This window comes from Physeter macrocephalus, chromosome 21 (genome assembly GCF_002837175.3).
Source record: "Physeter macrocephalus isolate SW-GA chromosome 21, ASM283717v5, whole genome shotgun sequence".
Classification (NCBI taxonomy): Eukaryota; Metazoa; Chordata; class Mammalia; order Artiodactyla; family Physeteridae; genus Physeter; species Physeter macrocephalus.
Window position 1 is genome coordinate 56575440 of NC_041234.1, and position 6231 is coordinate 56581670.

At 38.1% G+C, this 6231-nt stretch overlaps 1 pseudogene; it reads right to left on the reverse strand.

Moving 5' to 3' along the window:
• Positions 1-2434: 2434 nt before the first annotated feature.
• On the reverse strand, positions 2435-3390 carry LOC102996428 (serine/threonine-protein phosphatase PP1-beta catalytic subunit-like; annotated as a pseudogene).
• Positions 3391-6231: the final 2841 nt, after the last annotated feature.

Below are 6231 nucleotides of genomic sequence, written 5' to 3' on the forward strand. Positions count from 1 at the left end.
CAAGAGTGTTCCCTTTTCTCCACACCCTCTCCAGCATTTATTGTTTCTAGATTTTTTGATGATGGCCATTCTGACCGGTGTGAGATGATATCTCATTGTACTTTTCAATTGCATTTCTCTAATGATTAATGATGTTGAGCATTCTTTCATGTGTTTGTTGGCAATCTGTGTATCTTCTCCAAGAGCCAGCTTTCAGTTTCATTGCTCTTTTCTATTGTTTTCTTCATTTCTATTTCATTTATTTCTGCTCTGATCTTTATGTTTTCTTTCCTTTACTAGGTTATTTTGTTGTTCTTCTTCTTTCTCCATTTGCTTTAGGTGTATGGTTAGGTTGTTTATTTGAGATTTTCTTATTTCTTGAAGCAAAATCATATTGCTATGTACTACCTTCTTAGACTTACTTTTGTTGCATCCCATAGGTTTTTGGTCATGATATTTTCATGGTCATTTGTTTCCAGCTATTTTTTAATTTCCTTTTTGATTTGTTCAGTGATCTCTTGATTATTTAGCAGAATATTGTTTAGCCTCCATGTGTTTGTGCTTTTTACATTTTTGTTCCTGTAATTGATTTCTAATCTCATAGCGTTGTTGTCAGAAACATGCTTGCTATGATTTAAGTTTCATTAAATTTACTGAGGCTTGATTTGTGACCCAAGATGTGATCTGTCCTGGAGTATTTTCTGTGTGTACTTGAGAGGAAAGTGTATTCTTCTGCTTTTGGATGGAATGTCCTATAAATATCAATTAATTCTGTCTTGTCTAATGTATCATTTAAGGCCTGTGTTTCTTTATTAATTTTCTGTCTGGATGATCTGTCCATTGGTGTAAGTGGAGTGTTAAAATCCCCCAATATTACTGTGTTACTGTTGATTTCCCCTTTTATGACTGTTAGCATTTGCCTTATGAATTTTTGGTGCATAAATATTTACAATTTTTATATCTTCTTCTTGTATTGATTCCTTGATCATTTTGTTGTGTCCTTTCTTGTCTCTTTTAATAGTCTTTATTTTAAAGTCTATTTTTTCTGATATGAGTATTGTTACTCCAGCTTTCTTTTGATTTCCATTTGCATGAAATATCTTTTTCCATCCCCTCACTTTCAGTCTATATGTGTCCCGAGGTCTGAAGTGGGTGTCTTTTAGACAGCATATATACAGATCTTGTTTTTGTATCCATTCAACCAGTCTGTGTCATTTGGTTGGAGCATTTAATCCATGTACTTTTAAGGTAATTATTGATATTTATGTTCCTATTACTATTTTCTTAATTGTTTTGGGTTTGTTTTTGTAGGTGTTTTTCTTCTCTTGTGTTTCCTGCCTAGAGAAGTTCCTTTAGCATTTGTTGAAAGTTGGTTTGGTGGTGCTGAATTCTCTTAGGTTTTGCTTGTCTGTTAAGCTTTTGATTTCTCCGTTGAATCTGAATGAGATCCTTGCTGGGTAGAGTATTCTTGGTTTCAGTTTTTTTCCCTTTCATGACTTTAAATATATCCTGCCACTCCCTTCTGGCTTGCAGAGTTTTTGCTGAAAAATCAGCTGATAAGCTTATTTCATTGTATATTATTTGTTGCTTTCCCCTTGCTGCTTTTAATACATTTTCTTTCTATTTAATTTTTGTTAGTTTTATTAATATATGTCTCAGAGTATATCTCCTTGGGTTTATCCTGTATAGTATTCTCTGTATTTCCTGGAATTGGGTGATGATTTCCTTCCCTATGTTAGGGAAGTTTTCAACTATAATCTCTTCAAATATTTTCTCAGACTCCTTCTCTTTCTCTTCTTCTTGGACCCTTATAATTCGAATTTTTTGCATTTAATGTTGTCCCAGAAGTCTCTGAGACTGTCCTCGTGTCTTTCATTCTCTTTTTGTTTGTTCTGCTCCATGGCAGCTATATTCACCATTCTATCTTCCATCTCACTTATCCGTTCTTCCACCTCAGTTATTCTGCTATTTGTTCCTTTTAGTGTATTTATCATTTCAGTTATTGTGTTGTTCATCACTGATTGTTTGTTCTTTATTTCTTCTAGGCCCTTGTTAAACATTTCATGTATCTTCTCAATTTGTGCCTGTATTCTATTTCTGAGATCATAGGTCATCTTTAATATCATTACTGTAAATTCTTTTTCAGGTAGATTGCCTATTTCCTCTTCATTTATTTGGTCTTGTGGATTTTTACCATGCTCCTTCGTCTGCAACATATTTCTCTGTCATCTCATTTTGTCTAACTTACTGTGTTTGTGGTCTCCTTTCTGCAGGCTGCAGGGTTGTAGTTCCTTTTGCTTCTGTTTTCTGCCCCCTGGTGGATGATCATAAAGGGTGTCAAATGGCTTGATGGCTTTACTGTGCACACTTGTATATTGTGAAGTATGTCCTTAACAAATCTGATGGTTTCTTTACAGAGTTCCTTTATTCACCTTTTCTTCAATGGATTAGCTGTTCAAGGTGGAGTGACAGGATGTCCTGAACTCAGTCCACCATATTGGTTCTTAGCTTTCTTTTCAGATGACTTCAATAACTGAAATGAACACATCAAAGTTTCATCCACACTCATCATTCCACCTGCATTATCAAACTCACCAAAGTAATTTGGGACTGAAAATATGGTTACCAATTATCACTTAGCAAATATTTCATATCCATCTTCCACCACCTGATGAGCTTGACAAATCAAGTCTAAATCATGATGATTCAGAAATTTACCAATGACAATAGCTCCAAAAGTTAAGGAAACACCACTACCATTTTCTTCCCAAACTTGCACTTCCTTGTCTGGGTCAAACCACAGCAAATCACAGAGCAAACCTGTATCAGGGACTTCAGTGGGTCTCATAATTCTCCAATTCTGCTCCATAGATTGCAGGTCTGGTAACAGTCCTCCATGATAACGGAAAATCTTCTCATTCACAATGGCAGCTGTAGGCAGACAGTTGAAACAATCAGTTAAGGTCTTCCATAATTTAATATTAAACATTCTTTTGCATTAATCATAGAATCCATAAATGCAATTGACTGTAGCACAGTCATGGTTTCCTCTTAAGAGAAAGAAATTCCCTGGATATTTGATTTTATAAGCCAATAGCAAACAAATGGTTTCCAAAGACTGCTTTCCTGTGTCCACATAATCTCCAAAGAAAAGATAGTTGGCTTCTGGGGGAAAGCATCCGTATTCAAATATTCACAGAAAATCTGTACACTGTCCAAGAATACCTCCACAAATTTTCAGTGGTCCTTCCAATTCCAAAATAATAGGCTGGCTGAGAAAGTTTTCCCAAGATTTGATACATAAGCCCTGAACTTCTGCTTCAGTCATCTGCACAAAATTCCTGGACAACATCCTTACACCTCTAGCAGTCTGGTGATAAGACTGTCCACATTCAGTTCCCCATCTGCCATCTTGTTGGCACCAGATGCTCCATCCTGGGGAACAAGGGCTTCTCAGGCACGGGGGCTGTGGCAACAGCTTGACATTCACTCATCTATGAGTCATGCAGTGTTTTGACCCCGGTTCCAACTCCTCCTTCCCCCATGCCCTCCCCCTCCCCTCTCCCCACCAAGTAGTGGAGGGCACACATACTCTAAGGCACCCACGATAAATAAATAAAGAAAGAAAGAAGTGGAGCCTCCACAAACCTGTCCATGTCAGACCCAGCAGCCCTAAACATTCTTGTATATATCTTTTGGTACACAAATATACACAATTCTGTACATTCTATACACAATACTGTCGATGTGGAATTATTTAACCAAAGGAATATGCTAATTTATACTTTGTACATGAGTGAAGGAGATTATTTGTCTCTCAGTATTGTCACCAGCACCTAGTGTCACTAACCATTTGAATTTTAGTATTTCAGGTGGGTTTGTTGTAGTATTTCATTGTGGTTTTAATTTGCATCTCCCTGATGACTATGAAGTTGATTATCTTTTTATATGCTTAATGGCTATATTGATATCCTCTGTTGTGAAGTGTTTGTTCAAATCTCTTACCCATTTTTCTATGGCTGTCTTTTTAATTTTTATTTTTTTAATTTACTTGTAGGAATTTTATATATATATTAAGAATATGAGGTCTTTGTCATATATATGTATTACAAATATCTTCTCATGCTCTATGACTTTCTTTTTGATATTTTAAGAGAGGCATTTGATGAAAAGGTCTTAATTTTAATCAAGTCTAATTTATCAATCTTTTCCTTTATAGTTAGTACTTTCTGTTCTAATTTAAGAATATTTTGTCTCTCTCAAAGTCTGTGAAGGCATTCTTCTATATTATTTTCTAAAAGCTGTATAATTTACCTTTCAAACTTAGGACTATGATTCATTTCAAACTACTTTTTTCTGAATAATGTCAGTATTCAATTTTCCGTACGGATTTCTAATTGATGTAGGATCATTTATTGAAAAGATCCATTTCTTCCCACTGCATTACATTTACTGACTAAAACATTATTCACAATCTAAAAGTTGAAGGTAATATTTTAATTAGCAGGAATTTTTAGGGTTTCAAGCCCAGGAGGCAGCATGTCAAGTAACCTTGAGAGAACGGCTCCAAGGAGGAGGGGTGGGGGGGTGGGGGGGTGGGGAGAGCTAGGATATATAGGAGTTTTGCAACAAAGGGCAGGTAGTATGAACATCAAAAGATTACTGTTAATTAAAGAAAACCAGATATCCCAAGTTAAGTAATTTAGCACCTTTTGGTATGCTAAATACCAAAGGGAGGATGTATGGGAAGTTGCAAGATTTTGGGCTCACTGAAATCATTCATTTGATATGTACCTCAGCTATCTGGGGCCAATATCCTGTGTTTTCACATCCTGAGTTTTCTCAGGGCTCACCGTAGGGCGTGGTTACAGTCTGATGGCTGCTAAATGACAGGTATTCTTTTCCTTCCTGAGTTCCCTTAGGGCTTACCAGTTCACCATTGGCAGTGACTGCAATCGCTGATGGCTGTGACATCCTTTGTTTACTATGGCAGGCAACATTCCATTTATCACATTCTCAAGTGGAGAATTTAAAGTTATCAGTGAGTATCCTTATGATGATTATTTTTAAATGTTCATTAATTAAATCTCTTCTCTCGGTTTCATTAATGTATTTTTCTGAGATCTTATCTTGTTCTTTTGTTTGGACCAAATTCCTCTGTTTCTCCATTTTTCTTGACATTCTGTGTTGATTTCTATGCATTGGATAAAACAGCCACTACTAGTCTTGAAGGAGTGACCTTGTGTAAATGATGAAACATTATTCAACCTTGCCATAGCTCTTGGTTGTCTCTCAAATCTTTGTGATTGTCCAAGCAACTTATTTTACTTTTAATATCTCCCAGTAGTTGTGAGTGTGACAATGTAACCAAGCAGGACCATATAGGGCCTTCCTGGGACAGGCCTTCCTGCATATCCTCTGCTTTAGCTCCTCTCTGAAGTACCTACATAGTATTTGATGCAAATTTCCTGAGGTGTTTTGCAGATGTGAACCCCCCCAAAATGGAAGAACTACTTGATGCCCATGAGCACATAGCCCTGGGTCTCTTGGAGCCTAAGGGCTGCTAATGTTAACCCCTGTGACACCACCCTGCTGCTTCACCATCAGCCAGTCAGAGAATTGTGCACAAGCTGATCATGTATCCTGTGACCCACCCCACTCTTGGCCTTTAAAAATGCTTTGCCAAAACCCTTAGGGGAGCTCAAGGCTTTTCAGGGCATGAGCCACCTCGTCTCCTTGCATGGCCTTGAAATAAACCTTTCTCTGCTCCAAACTCCGATGTTTCAATTTGTTTGGCCTCACTGTGCATCAGGCACACGAACTTGCATTAACAATTTTTGCGAAGCCAGCCTAGGTGTCCACAACTGTGGCAGGCCGACCCTGGCCTGGGGAAGCCCCTTCCCTGAGCTGCCAGTGGCTGCTGGAGCCCATTTTGCTCTGGAGGTCTCAGAAGGACTCTCCCCAACAGGTGCTGGCCGCCCATGGCACGAGGTTGTTTGGAGCCAAGAAACATCCAGAGCTGAGGTCCACATTCAGTGTCATTGGCTGAGTCGCTTCAGCTTATGCAGGCTGGGAATTCTCTCCACTCTGTCTGGGCTGCTTCCCTTGTGGAAAGTGAGACACTTGAGGGCAAGTTGCTCCAGTGTGCACACCAGGAACATATTCCTTCAATTTGGGCTTTTCCTTTATGGGACAAGCCAATTTGTTTGGTTGGGGTGCCCTGTTGCAGAGGGGAATTGTTGTTGAACTCTA